This window comes from Hipposideros armiger, unplaced genomic scaffold (genome assembly GCF_001890085.2).
Source record: "Hipposideros armiger isolate ML-2016 unplaced genomic scaffold, ASM189008v1 scaffold_50, whole genome shotgun sequence".
Lineage (NCBI taxonomy): Eukaryota > Metazoa > Chordata > Mammalia > Chiroptera > Hipposideridae > Hipposideros > Hipposideros armiger.
The window spans coordinates 2,447,758-2,469,981 of NW_017731400.1; the positions used below are offsets into that span (position 1 = coordinate 2,447,758).

At 37.8% G+C, this 22,224-nt stretch overlaps 1 long non-coding RNA gene across 2 annotated transcripts in view; it reads right to left on the reverse strand.

Annotated features, from left to right (window-relative positions):
* The window catches only part of LOC109381629 (uncharacterized), a 292,859-nt gene that overhangs the window by 76,583 nt on the left and 194,052 nt on the right, over window positions 1–22,224 (reverse strand). The gene's annotated exons all lie outside the window — the stretch shown is intronic.

Here is a 22,224-nt window from a genome sequence, read left to right on the forward strand (position 1 = left end):
CGATAATGGCAAAAAAGAAATGATCAACAATTAGGAAACGTAAATCATGACATATCTAATTAGTGAAATATTACACAGCAATAAAAAATCTCGTGAAAATTCAATAATCTATGAAAACGAACCATAAAAGACAGAAAATGTTTGGCAATATGCCAAAATCTCTACAGTATTTAAGTAGCCAGGCTTTATGTGCCCTTTTTTAGGTTTAAAAAATGTTCTTAATTATTTTTTATACTTAGACTAGGTTTTGTGGGTTTTGTTTTTTGTTTTTACTACAGAATGCTTTTTTTTGTTTGTTTACTACACCTGGGAAGGAGAGTGAGAACTTTTCTCTATTTCACTAAATAGGAACTCCACAAAACAGTCCCCTGAACAAAGTATGTGAGGTCATTTGAGTAACTACTAATTGACCTATCTGCACACACTTGTACCTCCAAATTCTATAGCTTGTAAGAAAGACAATTTTGTTCTTTGAAAGATAGATAAATGTGATGAATACTGATGACCTAATCCAGGAGGCCTATGGAACACAGTCTTATTAAATTTCTCCAGCGTTTGTACCAGGGACTAAAGAGGGGATGGCCCCATGTTCCTCAGTTGATGGCTCTGGAACCAACCAGAGGTAAATAACATCACTCTTGCATTTGAAGACATACTTGGTGTTTTGGTCACAATTATATGAAAAGAATGCTGAGAAACGCACAAGTTCCTATGCTGTGCTTTTTGTAGAGTTATGAAGAATATGAAACCCATTCCTGCCCTCGAGCAGCTAAAAATCTTGTTTACCAGACAGCACATTATATGAGAAAAACAAATTTTTAAATGTCAGTCAACTAAACAGTTACGTTAATTAGTACCATCCCAATTCTTCTAAGCTCTAACCCTAATTATAGGGGCTTGAAGCCTAGAAACTACCTTTCTCAAACTCCTTTGCCAGCAAGATTCCAGGTTTAAGTTCTTTCAGTAAGAAGCACTGGAGCTGGCTGAGTGGCACGTTGGTTAAAAGTTGGCTTGGGACACCAGCTCTGAGAAGCAGGGCCCCGGTTCACATCCCACATGAGGACCAGTGACGCTGCACCCTCTACAGCTAAGATGGTGAACAACAGCTCGACCTGGAGCTGGGCTGCTGTGAGTCACCGGCAATGGCGTAGGCTGCAGCCCCTGCTGCAGTGGGTGCCATAAGCTACCGCTGAGTGGCTGGCTGGCAGCCAGCGTGAGCGGCCATCCAGTGGCCAGTGACCGATCTGCCTCACCCAGAAAGAGTGCAATGATAATACCAATATGGGCCAGTGAAGCAACGTCCTCCACAACTAGACTGAAAAACAAAAGGACAGCAACTTATCTGTTCCCCTCCCCAAATTCCCCAATAAAATCTTAAAAAAAAAAAAAAAGAAGAAGCACTGGGATAAAACTGGAGATGGTAGAGTCCATTTGTCTTTGACTGGCAGCAATAATGGCAGCAGATTCGTACAGAGTATAACACAGGCTCCTGCAGCGAAAGAAACATAGGGTCACAGTGTCCGGTAGTGACTGAGTGGGTAGTATTGGGACAGATAACCACACACTCTGGCGGTAGCACTCCTAGTTCCTGCAGTCCCTGATTTGAATTTGCTCTTCCAGGCCTCTTAACAACCGTAACCCAATTCCTATATTAAATCCTTCTCGGATTGAAATACACATATAGGGTCAGATTCTTTGACTGACCTATGACTAAGAGTCACAAAGCAGCAGAATTTTCTGAGTCCTTTTGGAAATAGACTAAATTTTACTATTCCAAACATAGATTTCTACCTCTACCACTAACTCCTTTTAGTTATTTTTTGTTGTTGTTGTTTTTTTACATTATGAGTCTCCTCTCTGTTAATTGTCAAGAAGATGGAACATGGTGAAGTAGGAAAATCAAAGTTTTCATCTCAAAGATTTGACAGAGATTCACACTGTCTTGGATTACTGATGTTTATTCTTTAGAATAGGAATGTCAGTCAAATATTAAGTACAGCATGTCCCTCCTTGAATTGAAGGCAATTATATAATCACTGAAGGATTAGCCTAATTTTAAATTAAACTCATCAAATCATTATGTGTGTATGTAAGTGTATATATGTACACCTACTCATATATGTCATAAGTCTTTAAAATTCTGTCCCATTACCTGGATAGCCATATAGCTATATACATAAAAACCTAATTAGAGTTCATGATCATTCATATTACAAAACCATACAGAACTAATGAACAGTTTAGAAGTACGGTCCTCACATTTCACACGCATGACTTTAGTGTTGCAGGAAATAAATGCCATCTCCCACCTTGTTCAAAAATCATTATGGATTAGGTCAGACTTCTGGCTCTGGGCAGATGCAGTAAGCATGCTTCACCCATCTCTTCCACTGAACAGAACCATAAAATCCTGACAGATGACAGAAAGCAGCTCTTTGAACTCTGACAAGTAAGGAGCAGAAGGCGAATCACAGAAGACCACTGGAATCTGAAGTGGCAATGGGTTGATGCCATTTACTTTCCAGAGGTATCCTCTGGCCTGAAGTTAATATAGCTGGAAACCTAGAAATTAGCACTGAGGTGAAGGACAAAGCTCCAGAAACCCTCTAATTCTGGCTCATGGAACAAAAATGAGGACTTCTACCATTTATGGAAATATGGGAATTCCCCAATTTCATTCTTTCTTCTGTCCTTTGTCATTTTTCTCATGCCATTACCCGCAGGCAATTCCATGGCAGTGACTAGTAATGGAGGTCAGCAAGAGTGAAAACTCTGAGGGAGGGAATTCTTTCCATCCATTTGATGGAGGTCTGATCACAAGAGGCTGAGGCCAGTCTTGCTTCTTTTACTCCCTCTGTCGTCCTGCTGCCTGGCCACAAACAGGGAAGTAGACAGCAGAGCCAAAAGAACTGACAAAGTGAGCTCTAAGGAACTGAAATGCACTAGGGAGTGCAGAGAGGGAGATGCTCAGGAAAGTGACCGTATAACATTGTTCATGAATTCCAGGGATCATCACCAAGCTGAAAATGCGTGGATCAGATTGTAATTAGCATACCAAAGGACTGAACTAACAGACAAACCATGGCACAGATCACAGACTGACCACTGTGTGGTGCACACCCAAAACAGGACCAAAAAGGACTACAATGACTTTGAAAAGTAACTGATACTAAAACAATAGCTCCCTGAGGTAGAGCATGCAGCTTAAGCCTAAGCAGGTCAACTGCCTGCTTTAAAAAATAAAATAAAATAAAAATTTTTTTAAATCAACATGTTTCATAAAATTTAAACACAATCCAGAATCTCATAATGTCATCCTCAAACTATCCAGAATATATTCCAAAATGACTCAACATACGAAGAACCATGAGAATTTCAATTCGCACAGGAAAAGATAGTCAACGATGCCAATATCGACATGATACAGATGTTGAAATTATGTGACAAAGACTTTAAAGCAATTATATAAATGTTTGAATGACTAAAATGAACATTCTTGAAACAAATGTTATAATAAAATAAAAAGTCCCAACAAAGAAACAGAAAATCAAAACAAAGGGATATCCTAGAACTGGAAATGACAATAATCAAAATTAAAATTCACTGAATGGACTCGAGCAAAATGAAGACGGCAGGTGAAAAGAATCAGTGGACTTGAAGATAAATGAATAATCAATCTAAACAGGGGAAAAAAAAGTTTGATAAGAAAATGAACAGAGTTCCTGAGACATGTGATTTAGTAACAGAAGGTCTAACATTCATATCACCAAAGTCCCTGAGGGATATGAGAGGAAAATGTGGGCTGAAAATGTATTTAAAGAAACAAGAGTAGAAGATGTTCGAACTCTGGCAAAAGATATAAACCTACAGATTCAAGAATTTGAGCAAACTTCAGAGTAAACCCAAAAAAAATCCATGATAAGACAAATTATTAAAGACTAAAGGCATTTCATTTGGGGTGATGAAAAAGTTCTAGAACAAGAGAGTGGTGATGGCTGCACAACACTGTGACTATAACTAATGCCACTGAACAAGACTTTAAAATGGTTAAAATGGTAAATTTTATGTGTATTTTACTGCAATTTGGAAAAAAAAAACAAAGAAATAATCTTCAAAGTTTTCAGAATAAAACTATAGGTTACATATAAGGAAATAACAATTACAATAAGTGTAGATATCTCATATACAAATTATCAAGAAAGAAGTAGCAGAAAAGGTTTTAAGAAAAAAAAACCTGTAATCTCAGCTTTTATGCAATAAAATAATGTAGCAGTAATAAAAGTTAAATAAAGATATTCTCAGATAAAGGGAAACTAAAAATTCACAGCAGACCTGCTCTGAAAGAATTACTGTAGGAAGTTCTTCAGAAAAAAAGGCAATAATAGAAGGAAAGATGAGTAACAAAAACAAAGGAAGAACAACAGAAATGGTAAATACCTGGACAAATATAATAGACTATGCTCTTCTTGAGTAGTTTAAAATGTGTTTGATAGTTGAAAGCAAAAAGTACCTGATGGGATTTTCAATGCATATGTTATACATTTGATGACAACGGCATCAAGGAGAAAGTGTAAATGGACCTACAGGATAAGGGTTCCACATTCTAAATAAAGTGATAAGATGTATGTTAAAAAGTTAAATAGGTATTTTTGTAACCCATGGGGGGGGGGAACACTAAAAAACTGCATGAAGAGATATCAAAATCACAATTAATTCACATGGAAAACTAAAAACATTCAAATGACCCAAAATATAACAGGAAAAGTGAGAAAGAGGAACAAAAATACAGGAAACAAACAAAATAGAAATAATGGAATGGTGGATCTAAATGCAAATTATATCAATAATTATATTAAATATGCAAGATCTAAACACAATTAAAAGTCAGAGATCGTCAGATTTGCTTTAAAAATAGCTCAATTACATGCTATCCATGAGAGATTCATTTCAAATATATTTATACTGGTAGATTAAAAGTAAAAGGATGAAAAAATATACAATGCAAAAAAAGCTAAAAAGCAAACAATCCAATTACATAACAGGCAAAGCCATGAACAGACATTTCACTAAAGAGAATATGCAGATAGTAAATAAGTACATGCAAAGATCGTCACTATCATTAGCCATCAGGAAAATCCAAATTAAAACCAAATTGAGATATCCCTACACATTTATCAGAATGGTTAAGGTAAAACATACTGACAACATCAAATTCTGCGAAGAATGCAGAGACACTGGATCATTCATACATTGCTGGTGGAAAATAAACTAATACAGCCACTCTGGAAAACACTAAACCATGTTTAGTTTCTTATAAAATTAAACATTGGAATGCTACTCAGCAATAAAACTAAACAAACAGTTGATACAAACAACAAGCTGGATGAATCTCCAGGGAATTATGCTGAGTGAAAAAAAAGCCAATTCCAAAAAGCTATGTGCTGTATGATTCCATTTTTGTAACATTCTTAAAGTGATTCTAGAAATGGGGAACAGATTCGTGGTTGCTAGGGGTTGGGGACTTGGGGGAAGAGGGAGAAGTAAATGTGGTTATAAAAGAGCAACATGAGGGATACTTGTGGTGATGGAACTGCTCTGTATCTTGATTATGGTGGTAAACACAGAAACCTACACATATCATAAAACCGCATTGAACTAAATATACACACAAGTAATATATAAAACTGAAGAAACCTGAATAAGATCAGTGATTTGTATCAATGTCAATTTCCTGGCTGTGACACTGTATTATAGTCTGTCAGATATTTCCATCAGGAGAAATTAAGTAAAGAGTTTACCCCGATAATTGTATACAATTCTATAATTACCTCAAAATAAAACGTTTTTAAAAAAGAAAAATGGAGTGAATGACTATATTAATATCAGACAAAGTAGACTTCATAACAAAGAAAATTACCAGAGATAAAGATGGAATACCACAGATGATAACTGATTCACCCAGAAGACATAACAATCATATATGTATATGCGCCTAACAACAGAACTTAAAATACACAAAACAAAGCTGACAAATATAAAAGAAGTAGATAAACTCATAATTATAGTTGGAGATTTCGATATTTCCCCCTTTCAGTAATAGACGGAGCTGGCAGACAGAAAATCAATAAGGATAGCAAAGAACTGAACAACATGTCAACCAACTGGATCTAGTTGACATAGAGAATGCTTCATCCAACAACAGCAAAACACATTCTTTGAGAGTAAATATTCAACAAGAGATCCTAACTTGGGCCATGAAAAAAAAACTTCCCCACCTAATTTTAAAAGATTACAATCATACAATGTATATTCTCAGACTATAATGCAATTAAACTGAAAATCAATAACAGGATAACCTCCAAATATATGGAAATTAAAATCCAATGTATATATACTATTAAACTAGGTTCATGTATATGTATTTTTATAATATTTGAAAATTTTAAAAATTATATCCAATAAAGTCCATTGTAAAGTAAAAATCAGGAGAGAGTTAATTCTCTAGAATTAGTCATTAGGAAATCACAAGTTAGACCTAGGCTATGCCCACTGTAGTCCTGCCAGTATTGGTATAGAGCTTAAGGAACCATTTAAGCCATACTCTGAAACTGCAAGCTCCTACCAAATAAATGACTATTTATTAATTAATTGCTCATAAGTAATTTAAAAATTATTAATATTATCAATAGGATCCCTTTTACCTTACTTTTCTGTTCATCATCCTGTAATTTGTTATTAACAGCAATATTTAAGGATTCCTTGCTATAAAATATGACGAAATCAATATTGAAAATGTTATTTGCTTTGATCTGATCCAGTTTGTCCTGTGTTCCCTCACCCTCAGATAAGTCCATACATTCTGTGATTGAAAGGATCTTGGTTCCTGAAATGTGAAAGACTTTTACACTTTTTCAAATTACATTTATTAGAGTAACACTGGTTAATAAAATTACATAGGTTTCAAGTGTACAATTCTATAATACATCATCTATATATTGCACTGTGTGTTCACCATCCAAAGTGAAATCTCCTTCCATCACCATATATTTGACCCCCTTTGCCCTCTTCTACTTGCCCCTCTCCCCTTTAACCCTCTGGTAACCACTAAACTGTTGTCTGTGTCTATGTGTTTTTGACTGTTTGTCTTTTTTGTTTGTTACTTTCAGTTTTATATCCCACATGAGTGAAATCATATGGTTCTCAACTTTTTCTGACTTATTTCGTTTAGCATGATAATCTCAAGATCCATCCATGTTGTCACAAATAGCAGTATTTCACCTTTTCTTATTGCTGAGTAATATTCCATTGTACGTACGTACGTGTGTGTGTGTACGTGTGTGTGTGTGTGTGTGTGTGTATACCACATCTTCTTTATCCAATCATCTATCAAAGGACACTTTGTTTCCATGTCTTGGCCACCATGAATAATGCTCCAATGAACACAGGTGCACATGTATCATTATGAAAGAGTGTTTTCAGATTTTGGGGGTACATACCCAGGAGAGAGATTGTTGGGTCATATGGTAATTCTATTCTTCATTTTTGAGGAACCTCCACACTGCCTTCCATAGCGGCTGCACCAATCTACATTCTCACCAGCAGTATACGAGGGTTCCTTTTTATCCACAGCCTCTCCAACACTTGTTACTACTCATCTTTTTGATAATAGCCATTCCTACACATATGAGGTGGTATCTCATTGTGGTTTTGATTTGCATTTCCCTAATTGCTAGTGAAGTTGAGCATCTTTTCATATATTTGTTGGCCTTTGTATGTCCTCTTGGGAGAAGTGTCTTGGATTGGATTGTTGGTTTTTTATTGTTGATTTGTATGAGTTCCTTATATATTTTGGATATTAGCCCCTTATCACAGGTTTCACTTGTAAATATTCAATTGGCTGTCTCTTTGTTTTGTTGATGGTTTCTTTTACTGTGCAGAAGTTTTCTAGTTTGATATACTCCCATTTGTTTATTTTTGCTTTTACTTCCTTTGTCCTTAAATTCAAATTCATAAAATCCTCTTTAAGACCAAGGTCCATAAATTTAGTATCTATGTTTTCTTCTATACAATTTATTATTTTAGGTTATCTATATTTAGGACTTTGATCCATTCTGAGTTCATTTTGGTATATGATGACAGATAACAGTGTAATTTCTTTCTTTTGCACGTGGCTTTCCAATTTTCCCATCACCATTTATTGAAGAGGCTTTATTTTCTCCATTTTATGCTTTTCGCCCCTTTGTCGAAAATTATTTGCTCGTATATACATAGATTTACTTCTGGGTTCTCAATTCTGTTCCATTGGTCTGTGTGTCTGTTTCTCTGCCAGTACCATGCTGTTTTAATTACTGTTACTTTATAATATAAATTTTATGTCAGGGAATGTAATATCTCTGGCCTTGCTCTTTTTTTTCTCAGGATTGCTTTGGCTATTCAAAGTCTTTTGTGATTCAGTACAAATCTGATAATTTTTTTGTTCTGTTTCTTTAAAAAATGCCATTGGGATTTTGATGAGGTGAATGACTTAGACACTTGAGACATTTAGAAGACTTACAAATCTAGAGGAAACAAAGCTTGACTTAATAAGGACAAAGGGCAGGGTTGACATATCCTGCCAAATGAAGGAGGAGGTGGTTATGGCATATTTTAAGTGTATATTATGTCACTGTTTGTGAATTTTTTAATTTCAAATTATACTGTCATCTCCATCAGATACCAATGTAGTTATTTTAAAGGCAAAAGGAAAATATGCCAAAAAGTAAATAGTGTATTATTACTAGACATAATATATGCATTTTTACAATGCTCCAGTAAAAAAAAAAAGTGTAACACCCATAGCTTCCATCCTCAGCTTACATTCTTTCAACATATATTTATTGACTATGACTTACTAGACATTACATCGCCATTGCTCTTGAGAAATAACCAGTTTAATGGGGAGACAGACATATAAACAAACAATTACAATTTAATATGACATTTGCTATAACAAAGGGGCCACAAAGGGATATTGACAGAGGCGTCGCAGAGAAGACACCTGGGCTACATTTTTGAATGAGTAGGACAGTTTCCAGGAGGAAGTGAGAAGGGGAGAACCAGAAGAAGGATGGGTCCATGCATAGATAAAATACGAAAGAGCATTATTTCTCAATAACACTAGAACTTAGGGCACTTCAAACATAGGATGAGGAAGGAAAATGTGGGAAAAGGATTAAGAAAGGCCAACTTGGGAAGGTTCTTGAACACCCTTCAAGCCTTGAGGCAGGGAAAAGAAGTGATCAGAAATTTCCTTAAAAGTCTAATTCTGGTGACAGGCGACACCTATTGTCATTGTCTAGCAAGAAATGATAAGAGACTGAACTCACAGTAGCCATGGGAATACAGAGGAGAGGACAGAATGCAGGGATATTTAGCAGATAAAACAGAAAAGACTTAGTGACCCAACTGACCGTGAGGAGAAAGGAGTCAAGGGTAAATCCCAGGTTCTAACTTGGACTATTCTAAAGATTGAGGATACAAGAGGAAAAAACTGGGAAAAGATAATGGAATAGCTTTGAACATGTTCATGTTTCATATGATGTGCCTCCTGGATAGCTAGATGGATATGCGAAGTAGTGCTGTGAAAACAGGAGCGTGGGATTTAGCAGAGTCCCGAGGCTGAAGGTAAAGGGTTACGAGGCAATGATTTAGATGCGTTGTAGCAGTCTCTGGGGACTGATGAAATCAAACATGGAAAGCTTATTCTTATCATTATTATTGTATTATAATAAATGCTTCTTTGGCAAAGGAGCACTGGTTGAAAACTGATTTAAAGTTTTACTGTACATAAAGTTTCCTCTGTTTCAGAACGTTTGTAAACCACTGCTCTAAAATCGCCATCATAAAAGCCAATAATTATGCAATATTCTTCCATTAACAATGAACTCCACTTCTGGAAGGGGAATTAGAAACAGGCCTTGCCTCCTGCCCACTCCAGCCTGGGTAGAATGCCAACAGCTGATAAACAGAACCCGAAGTTGGCAGACACTCTTTTACTGAAGTTCTAATCAAAACCCCAAAGCTATTTCTACTCCTCACTCATACCGAGCACTTTTCTCCTCTACTCCTCACCCACAGCCTTTTTTTCTCCCCTCTGCTTTTGCTTGTAAATATATCTGTATGCCACAAATAAGCAATTTACTCCTCTTAGAGCAGGTGGTGTAAGGATAAAATATAGTATATTAGTTCAGAAATACGTAAACATGGTAATGAGAAATCATATTGCTTCTGATATCTTGTGAGAAAGCAGCTGCAGAGTCAGAACTTGGAAAGGGAGGCAGGAACTACAAAACCCAAGCAAAATGAAGATTTCCTTGCTTATGATTATTCTGGGACTTCTAAGTCCAACTAGCTTACTTCTAAGTGTGCAAAGCTCCTGGTAGGGGTGGAGAGGGAGAGTACAGGAAGACTGCCAAATTTTAACTGCTCAAGAGCCAATATAAGGTATGAGAGGCACCTGGCCAAGGCTCTAGAAAAGTCTTTAATCCTAACGCCAGAATCCAGAAAAAGCAATGCTACTAAAACATCTGAAATTCAAATTATTGATAGCCTTCTTAGCAGCCATCTTTAATAGCAAAATACTGCATAAGATCCTGAGGGGCCAGGAAATGGAAAAGAACAAAGGGTCTGGGTGCCCCAAAAACCCCAGGCTGACCTGAGCTTTGCAACTTTATTTATGCATTAAACAAAGCAATCCTTCACTGTACTTCTGTCAAGACTGATACACTCAAGAGGGAAAACAACGCCTGGAGAACTTTGCTCACTTCTTCTCACATACAGTTTTATAAATAAAATGTTTGAATATTCTGTGAGGTCTCTCATTATCACTAGAGAAATCTCTAAAAATCAGAAATATGAACTGCTGGTATCTGGTTAGGCCTGTCTGTCAGGGGCTGAGAAGTTGCTTTTGAGGGGGCTTTCCTGACTTGCCCTAAAGGTTTTTCAAACTGCTCTACAATAAAGATGATTGAAATGTATATTGTTTCAACAGATACTTCCCTGGAAGGAAATAAACAGGAGGACAATACTTCACTCATCAGAAATAGCCAGACATACCTATAGGGTATGCAAAGCAAGCCAAAAGTCTCCTTGTTTTGTGTTTTCAAAAGGAAAAATAATTTAGTGCAGATCTACTGAGAAAAGAAAAATGTGCCAGCAACACCCAAGATGATGTCATATCAGTTGCTAGCTTCAGGTCAACTACAGTGCAACAGGAAGCTTGGGACTGGAGACAAGCAGGACCCAGCCCATTGTACCCTCCCCTGGACCAATCTACAGATTTCAAATGACCTACAGAAATAACACTTTCCACTCTGGATAGTGAGATAGTAATTTGTGTTTCCAATTCTGGCATTTCAAAAACTAAGCCCAGAATATACATGGAAATACCCAGTCTACAAAGCATTCTATAGTTCAGAGGGTGCCATAAAACATCATGTAAGCACTTTCAAAATAAAGAAGTTAAATTCTTAACCATTCAATCTCCATCACCGCAGACCCCAAGCCTATCAGGTTATAAAAACTGAGGTACCACTTGCCTGAACAGTGAGGAGCAATCAAGGCAAGTATACCAACAGGGCATAGCAGATATCTGATTAAAAAACAGTGAAAAGTTGGGTTTTGTTTTTGTTTTGTTTAGTGCTTACTTTTAGACAATTCTAATCACATCTACTTTTGTGCACAAAGCTCTTATGCAAGGTTGTGTGTGTGTGTGTGTGTGTGTGTGTGTGTGTGTGTGTGTGTGTGTGNTGTGTGTGTGTGTGTGTGTGTGTGTGTGTGTGTGTGTGTGTGTGTGTGTTGGGGGGGGGCGGGTTACCATCACCACCACCACATTCACAACAAAAAATATGTATTTCTGCCCCCCAAAAGGTCACATCTTTTGGGGAAATTTTGCTGATGTACTTGCTGTTTCTCCTCTGTCCTCAATACTACCACCACATAATAAGCATCTTTTCAGTAGAAGAAGAACAGGAGGTCAAGGCTGTTCACAGACTTCCAAAGACAGAGAGAATTTATGGCCCTGGTCAAGTGTTTTTATCTTTCCATGGGAGAAAGATATTTGTGAATACAAGAGTGAGATACTAGAAAGAATGCAACCTCTCTAACTCGTTATCATTTGTAAATTCCCTGCCTGATTTGATAACAAATATCACTTTTCCTTCAGGGCCATTGGCAAAAAAAAAAAAATCATTGTGATAACAAAGGTGCCATTATTTCAGGTAGCATTTTCCTAGGTCCTGTTAATTATCACACTTGCAGTCAACTAATGCCCTAGGTTCTCACATCACTAAATAAATATTGTCTGGTGGCAAATATTAGTATCCCCAACTTTGCATTCCAAAGAAGTCATGAAGCCTATCAGAAAGGTCAGATCTCAGTAAATAAGGCCAAACTAAAACAAAATAAAATAAAAATTAATACCCCTATTTCCACTATTCCCTCGTTTCAACATAAATTTTTGTCTGTCTGGCTCTCAATCGAATTTCCTACCAGATATATCAGTGGTCAGTGACATCCCATCATATTTGGCATTATAAATTTGATTAGTAGAAGTTCATAAAAACAATCCTAGAAGTAACTCCTGGATCAGGGACTCTTAACTCAAGACTTGGTAAATATGGAGGGTTCATAAACACCTTAAAGGCTTAAAAATTGTATACAAATACAAGTTTCTCAGGAAAAATTCCATAGCTTTCTTAAATTTTAAAGGATTTACACTACCCTCCCCATTTTGGATTCACTGAGAACATAATGGTCATTCTCAATTCTTGTTGTGCATCAGAATAATCTGTGGAGAACGTTTATAAAAAAATATACAACCCAAGATCCCACTTTAGACTGAGTAAAATCAAGATATCAATATATTGGTAGACAGGACCTATGCATATTAAAAAAAAAAAAAAGGCTCTAAGGGCCGGCTGAGTAGCTCAGTGGTTAAGAGCTCGCTCAAGAGTTTGAGCTCTGAGCAACAGCGGTTCGATGCCCAGCCCGAGCTGAGTTGCCACTGAGCTGCCAACAGGTGGCAGGATGGGTCAGCTAAAAATAAATAAATGAGTAAATAAGTAAATAAATAAATAAATAAATAAAAATGTAAAAAAAGGCTCTTGAATGATTAGAATACATGAAATATTGCATAGCTTCAATTGATAGTCATTTTATTTTATTTAATCATTTAACATAAAACCTAGAAGAAACCCTAGATATCAATAGCCAGAACATTCCTTTTACACCAACAAGTCAGATCTGTTGAGAAACTTGCCCAGGATAATATAACTAGTTAGAAACAGAGCTGCAACCAGAATGAGTTTCAAAAAAAGGCGTGGGGGTGTGGGGGGGATGAGAGGGAACAATGTGCAAATGGAGTCTCTCCTGATGGATGAAATCCCCAGAAATACTGCTTTAGGTTTATAAAAATCACATTCACTTTTTTTTGTAAGAGAAATCATAAAATTGGGTTTAACGGACTTCTTTCTACTCAGTCTCCTACAACCACGTCCTGAATTTCCTCTTTAAGAGAAAAAGGTTGCCACCTCTTGCAACTCATATGCAAAAATTAACCTATATTTGCATAAAGATTATAGTAACTATAAGAGAAGAATAATATTTATAGGGATAAACTACAGTGGGTACCTAATTATGATAAATACACAATGAAGGTTGCCTGACCCTTTCTTTTATCAACAGTGTGAGAAGTTACTGATTGTCAAAATTATGGCTCACCACAATTTGTTATACTTTTCTTCCTAGCTGTTTTATTTTACTTTTAATGATCAAGACCAAGAACTAGAGCATGACTGTCACCACAAAGGGGTGTAAGCAGCCAAAGTATCTCCTTTGCTTCTGGAAGGTATTTTCATATCCCAACCCAGGAAGGCTAGGCCCTTCAACAGCAGATCAAATAACATATATTTATCCTAACAGAAGGACTTTCTAAATGCAATTCAAGTTGAAGGGAAGAAAGGGAAAGAACGAGGTGACTTTTCCTTTGTTAAATTTCACAATAAATTTACACCCAGATTCATCAAGTGCTTTTCAATGGCTTCACAGTAGCTGAGATAATTACACTACTGCCCTCTTGATGGATGAGTCCCCATTGAGAGAAGTCGAGCTGAATCCCAAGGACAGCATTCCAGGGCGATAAAAAGAATTCTTTCAGTACACACCCACTGTGTGACTTGGTTCCAGCAGGAACTCCACTGAAGGAGACAGTAGAAAGCTAAGGAGAGTGGAGTTCACTTTCTCGACAGGGACTCAGCAGATGAGTAAAAACTGTTGACATTCAAGCACTTATCATTACATGTGAAAAACTGCTCTAAAATTTTTATATATTACCTTCAGAAGATTATAAAAATTCTTAAGGACTAAAGTCTCATCATGTTTAACTTCTCTCAGACAGCCTAGGACAATCCCTTAAATATAGTGGAGAATGAATCAAAAGTTCATGAATTGAAATGAAAAAGAAAGAATTCCAGAATATCAGTTCCCAAGGGCATGCGTTATTTCCTGCATTTAACAGCTTCACACAATTAACACCATACTCCTCTTTTGTGATCAATCTTCTTTTCCTATCTCTGGTGAAGGCAGAGGGTCTAGTCCCCTGCATGGGTATGTTATATACATATACATACATACACATGTACATATACATACGTGTATGTAAATGAACAAATGAATGAACAGAGAGTAAACCATCTTTAAAGGGGACTACGTATTTCACATATTTATCCTTTTGATTGTGTTTCCTCCTATTAAAGTATCAGTTGTATGAAAACAGGAAGTTGTGTGTGCTCACTACTCTTACCAACGCAGCTAGGATAATGCTTAGGAAAGAAGAGGTAGCCAATATTTATTTATTTAATTGGTGTTATCAAATGAATGAATTAAATGGTAAGTAAAAAGAGAGTACTGTGCCAGGTCTTGGAGACAGAAGGAATACTTGCATCATCCTATCTCATCCTATGAGAAAACAGTTCTCCCTCTCATCATTGCTAAGCATGGATATGATTAGGGCTGAACTGAAGGCTGAAACTTTTGTGCTAGAAAAAATATCTTTTCATCTATGCGATTTGAGCACATTATAAAAGTGCGATCACATGCATTTTGCAATGAATGCTGATGCCAGTCCCATATGCAGTACCATCCTTACTCCCAGGCAAGAGGGTATGCCCTGGCATGCGCAGGAGTCCACAGCCACAGGAACATGCCCACCAGGAGCCCAAAATCCCCTTCTGGATCATGTTCTAGGTCCTGAGACCCTGAAGTTCCCTGTTCAAACAATCCACGCTCACTTACAGGGTCTGGGCAGATTTTTTCCCAATATTCTCACAAGGATGGCCTAATCTTCCGCATGCAACCCCACTGAGCCCGGGCAGGTGCACTTAGATGTCCGCCGCATGCTCGCTAGGCCCATGCTTCTGTGCATGCGATCTGGTCAGGCGGGGAACTCTGAAGAATTTGCAAACTCAAAATTGAAGGTTGTTATGGATGTGTATTTCTGACAGGTTTTTTTTTTGGTTTGTTTTTTTAGTTTGATTTATAACTTAAATATTTAGATGTATAGTATGTAGATCTGCACTCGAGTTCTAGTCCTGAGCACTATAATGAATGAAGGGCAGGGTGAGGAAACTGAGGCTCAGGGCTGTTAACCCACTTGCCTAAGGGCATAAGCCCAGGAACTGGAAAAGCCAGAACTCAAATCCAGTTCTTCACAATCTCAGTGTCAGTTTCCAGAGCAACTCCCTGCCCCCAACTCAACTTCATCAAAGCACGTTTGTGTGCGCTTTCTCAGGCCAGGATTCCAGCAACCCCCTAGGCTCTCAAGAAGCGAGGCCACAGATCCTAGTACACAGAGCCCATCCTCTCTTTCCAACATCCTGGGCTTTCCCCTCAACACCACAAGAACCAAATGCCGGCAACTTTAAGTCCAAACGGTCGCTCCACATGTGCAGGCATGTAGCTCCCTGTAGTGCAGACAGAATCTGTGCTAGAGGTAAGCAAGCAGTGACACATGCCTCAGGAACCTCACAAGATGCAGCCTGAGGCTTCTGAATGTACACCTTTTACAACTCTAAACCCAGAAATGCATTAGTGTTCTTGCAAAACAGGCTGTGCAACCGTTTACAAAGCCCACATATAATACCTTCCTAAGACTTGTGCTTACAGAGATCCTTTCATCCAAGAAATTCAAAGCACTTTACAAGCTCAGAGCCATTCATCCAAACACTCCAGGGGGGTATGCAGGTGGCCCCAGTTAGGCTCACTGATGAAGAAACTGAGGCACGCTGACAGCCTAAGTACCCTTCTTTAAAACAGTCTTTACTCTTTAGAAAATGAATGGCTTTAAACATCCACAAAAACATGCCACCAATATTGGGGGAAATTTTTTTTTTTTTGCAGGATTTTTACAGCAATTAAATTGAATGTAATGAAATTAAATACTATGTCACAGAAATCTATGCCTTGCTGTGTAGTCCTTTCAACCACAAGGGCCTTGAAAATTTTATGTTCAGTCCACTTGCAAATAGCTTATTAAATTTGAGATACTACTGCCTTTCAAAATACAAATTCCATAATCAGAAATTGTAAGACAGAAATTTCAAATTTTTTCCCTAAATAGAACCAAGCTTTTACACCTTTGGCCAAAAAGCACTTAGCAAAGGTAATTAGCATATCCTCTTTAGTCTAGATGGTATTGATTTCAAGCCAAGGAGATTAGCTTCATTTGCTTTTTAGTGGGAGGTAAATGGCCCCAGGGAAGTATGTCTGAGAGTAGAGGAAGACTCCTTTCATAAATAGGGACGATTAAAACATATAAATCAGGAAGAATAAAACTATACTCAAAACAAAAAGTCTATGTTGAAAACATATCTTCTGAAAGTTATATTCATAACAATAGCCAACACTCAGTGAGTGCTTATGGTATGCTAACCACTGTTCTTGGTGCTTACAAGTAACCCATTTTATAGATGAGGAAACTGAGGCTCAGAAAAGTTAGTAGATACATACAGTGGAGTTGAGGAAAAAATCATCATTATTCATTCAATAAGCTACACTACAAAGAATCTGAAATATGAACATTTATATAAATTTCTCTTAGGGAATGCACCATCCAGTGGAGGCATGCACAAGTAGGCGTGTACAAGGCACAGGAGCAATGCAACAGGAGCAGCTGGGGAAAGAAATAAAGACTGCAGAAAGGATGTCCATTTCAACAGGCATATAAAGAAGGAAGGCATTTTAGACGGAGGGGAATGGCTTGGGCAAATGCATGAAGACATAAGAGAACCAAATCCGAGTCACCTGGGGTGTCTGACATGGCCAGACACAATAAGGACGTATGAGAAGAGTTAGGAAGAGGAAATCCTGGGCTAGACAGGTACAGACAGACAAAAATTGACTACGGAAAGTTAATTACTTTTACCATTGTGTATGTCTTATCTCCTCCATCAAGATATATCTCCTTTTGGAAAAAAAAATCTCCCCTGGATTCTTGCAGAGTGGTTTTGTGCCTGGTATTGTTGAATCTAAAGGACTGATTGCTGTTATTTCTTCATCACAATCACCAGAGCTAGCATTTAGACAATGGCTGACAGATACCACCACTACTAGCATTTTGCTTATATTAACTTATATAAGCCTTACACCAACCCAATGAGGTAAATTCTATTACCATCACCATTTCCCAAAGAGAACTGAGGCACGGTAATGAGCTCAGAGCAAACACCTGCCACATGGCACTTGCTGGAAGTCATGTCCCCAAAGCACACCCCACACTGAAGCACAGGTTTGCTACTAGAAATTCCTTTCTCTGTAGTTGCCAAACTCTTCCCTTCTGCGCATGCATTCTCACCACCATGACAAATGGCATGGACTCCGCAGGCAGGCAATGAGTGACTGATAAGCTCATAAACACTATCTTCTCTACCATCACATAGTATCTGCCACTTTCCTCCTCTCCTGCTCCGTCCTGACCAGTGATATCTACTAATGAGGACCAATGTCACAGGTGCTAATGCCCAAGGTATTCATTTAGCTGCTGAGACCCCAAGGATGTCACTTCCCTCAGCTGCCCAAGCCACTTACTGTTGTTGCTGCCAACCTCATTCCTAACAGAGCTACTGGTGTCACTTCACATTCTGAATATAGCACACAGATTTTGGTGAATCAGTTCTCTTGAGCTTCTGCTTTCGCTTGTAACACAGTCAAAACTCCCCAGGTTCCCAATATGATTCCCGAAGGAGTTCAATGGGGTCATCCAAGTGAATGTCAGCGTGCTCTCCTTGGAATCCTTCCCTCTATTAACACATTTTGAAGTGTGTTTTACGTAAACGTTTCTCCATTCGGTTGCATGCTCATTTGGACAAGCACAGGAGGTATATAAATTTCCATAGCTCCGCTTATAGATAGTAGACACTCAACTCATTGAATGAATGAAGTATTAATTTTACAACTCCACCATAAGCTTTTTGAGAATGTACATGTCTCTTCTCTATTCACTTCTATTCCTTATTTCCTTGTCTGTGAAATAAATTAATAACAGCACAAACTCCAAAGGGTTGCTGTGAAGATGCGTCAAGTATTTGGCACACAATAAGCACTCAATCACCATGAGTTATCATAAATATTATTTTCAGATATATATAGTTAATATAGACTAATTCTTTTGATTGTATGAAGCACCAGCAATGGCTGTTTGTCCTTTGGCTATCTCTTGAGCAATTCAACTAAGTCTTCCCAAAGAACCTTCCCAGAGGGTCCTCAAACAACAATGAAAAGCGACTCCAGGAAACCAGGACACCAGACCTCCAGACTTGCCAAAAAAAGTGTGAATTTAAGAGCAGGAGAGAGCACAGATAAGGCCAGAGCCATAATACCAGTTACAACTAAAAATCATGTTTTCCACATGAATGTAAAACTATCCATTGAAAAAGGAAAGACACACGCATGCCCATGGGTGGGCCCTGCTTCTGAATGATTGATTATACAAAGTATACAACTAACCAAAGAGCCACTCCTGAGAAATGACTGAAAAGGAATCATGGTGATATGTCCTGCATTTTAGTTGACACACCGACATAAACCCAACTAATATCAGACTGTGTGACCTCACCCTGGGATGGGAGCCAGAGGTTTCACTAGAGATCTCTGCAGTTATCAGATCTGGACAGTGATTCACTTGCTTTTTCTTTTAGCAAAACAAAAGGTAACAGGGACCAAAGAAAGCAAGAAGGTAGGAGCAGAAATTGTCCAGACATCATTACACTGAACTACCTGATTATGAATCAACAGTAATTGCCCCATGGTTTTAATAAAAGGTAAACTACTATTAAAAAAATATCTGAGCTGAGCTTCATGGTACTTTTAATCTCTTCCTCTTCTCTTACATCAGAGAAAGAATATTCACACTTCCTAACCAAAGGATACCCCTTTAACACAATCTCAAACAAACCCTGTTTCCTTGTTCTATCTTTATACCCTTTTTCTTTCACTCCCTAGTCAGTCCATTTCAGTCCATTAACCACAACAGAACCCAGCATCCTATTATAACCTCCCCTTGCCCCTGAGTATGGCTTATTGAAAAAGCCAAAATTGCACTGATTTTAGGCATTGAGCTAACACTTTCTAACTAAGGATCTTGGGCAAATTTTTCATCTCTCTAGGCCTCAGTTTCTGCATCTATAAAATGGTGTTGATCTCTGCAGCCCCATCATCACTGAAACTCTCACAAAGTCATTAGCTCACAGGTTTTCAAGTGCGCAGAGAAACAAAGAATTATGGAAGGCCAGACCCTATTCTTACCACATGGGTGAAAGAACTCCGTTCTTGGGGGTGGAGCGACCTAGGGAAACAATGAAGACAAGCAAATACATACGGGGGTGCGGATTTTCTTATCCCTCAAGTGGAATTGAAAAGGGTGAGTGCTTACAAACACAAAGGAGAAAAGCTGGCCAGGAGCTCAGTGATGTGAAGTATACCTGAAGCTTCCCTCTATCAGCACAGAGTAGTTTTGCATCTGGTGTATTTGGAAAAGGAGAATCAGGCACAAGGGGTGTTTTTAAGGGATAGGACTGTATATTAGGTGCTAGGAAGCATAGGCAATCAGTAAACAATACTCCAAATTGAATTCAACGTCTTTCTACTGGTTCTCTTTAGGAATGATCAAGCGGATGCCAGAACATTCCACTCCGCTCTCTTCTACTCATTTAGTGAACATCCTATGTGTCAATACAGAAATTTGGAAGCTCAGAACAGCGGAGGCCATAATTATGACCGCATAGCATTGAGGAATTTAATCAGTTAATGTTTCAGGACCTACCCAAACATTGACAGCTCACAATCAATGGAAGAAGTTACTTTGTAAATTGGATTTTTTTTTTTCCTTTGAATCTGAGATCTAGAAGCCAGCACTGCTTGACTTCCCTGGAAAGTGTCCAGATTTGCACTTCAGTTTCACCTTTGTGGATTGAGCTTGGTTTCTTAAAGACAATGGTCAATGGTGTTGCAACTGGCTTTTAAATCTGCTTTTAAAGAACAGTTTAGATATTCTTTGCAAAGAGGCTTCTGTAATTTCCATCATGTTATTTTTATTTCAATTTTTCCTCTTTCTTCTCCATTTTAAACCCCCTCTCTCAGTGGCGCCTAATTGCTCAGGTAATATACATACAAATGCTCCCACAGACAGATGGGTAAGTACCATTTCACAGTGCCCATGCTTCTTAGTGAAAAAAATACCCAAAACAAAATGCAGTAATTCCATCCTCTCAAGTGCTATAATAATCGCTGCAGGGGGTAGTTGTGCACCGAAAACTGCAGCACAATGGATGTATAAATTAAGGCTACCAATAATGCTTGACAATACAATGAAGTAAGTAGTCTAATATTCCCAAGTCTAATACACACATTCCGTAAAACCAGAAAAATCGCTTTAAAATCCATAGCAAAATAAAACTTGTTAAGCCATTTTTGCAAAGTCAGTGCTACGTTCTCTTTCCCCCCCACCCAACATGATTTTCATGTAACTACGTAATATACTCCAGGAGTGCGAACCTCCAAATAGATAGATTTTCTTAAGCTGTAGGTCTTACCAGCTTTGTAGGTTAGTCTTTACAGGTACAGAATACCTGAAAGTTCATTAATGCCTAATATTTAAGAAATCTTGACTAAAGTGCCCATCACAATTGGATAGCTCTCATTTAATTCTAATACATTATTATCCCCATTTTATAGCTGATAAAATAAAGGGTGAGAGAGGCTGAATAATTTGCCTAACATTACATTGAAAGTAAGTGGTAGAACCTGGATTTGAACCTGGGAACTCTGGCTCCAGAGCTCAAAAATTAGCTAGTATACCATCACCCTTGTAGTAGTACTGAAGTCCTTAATGTTAAAGGGGGGAAATAAACAACTCACATATTATTCCTAAAAAAAAATTCTTATTATAAGGCCAGGTAAACATGGGTCCAATCCAGAGAGATGTGGATACAGAAAGGCCTAGAGGACCAGAACTAGTAGATTACTTTGCCTTTAAGACATTCTCCCTGAACAAAGTCCAGAAATAGGGTAACGGCAAGGGCCCCTCTGAATTACAGGGATCGGTAAGAGACTATGGCTATCTACCCACTTATCCACCTGCTTTGAGTTATCTGGACGTATCGTGCCTCCTGAACTGTGCACATACCAAGAAATGTCAAGGCCATCAATATTTACATCACATGAACCTGAAGGTCAGTTCAAAAGGGTACCAGTTATTTATGGGAATGTTTCAGTCACCTAAGGCAGATGGGAGAAAAGGAAGAGCTTGGAACCGTTCCCATTTTTTTAAAACTATCTCTAATATAAGAATTCTACTGCCAACCGCTAAGGCGTTCCAAAGTGAAAGGTAAAATTAGTATTTTTTAAATAAAAATAACACTTGTGGTATTCACTTTTCATAAACCTAATGTCACCAACAAGAAGTCAAAAGATCCTATCACATTAAATAGAGCTTGAAACATCTGAACAATAAGCAATTCCAAAGTGATGATACATCTTAATTTTAGAATGATTTTTGTTCTAAATGCTGTATCTAGCATTTTTAAATAAAAATAAAGCACAATCCTGCATCTCAATCTACTGGAGATGAAACAAAATATTTGAATATCACCAAACTGCCCCGTTCAACTCCTCTTACAATTTGCTTTCAATATT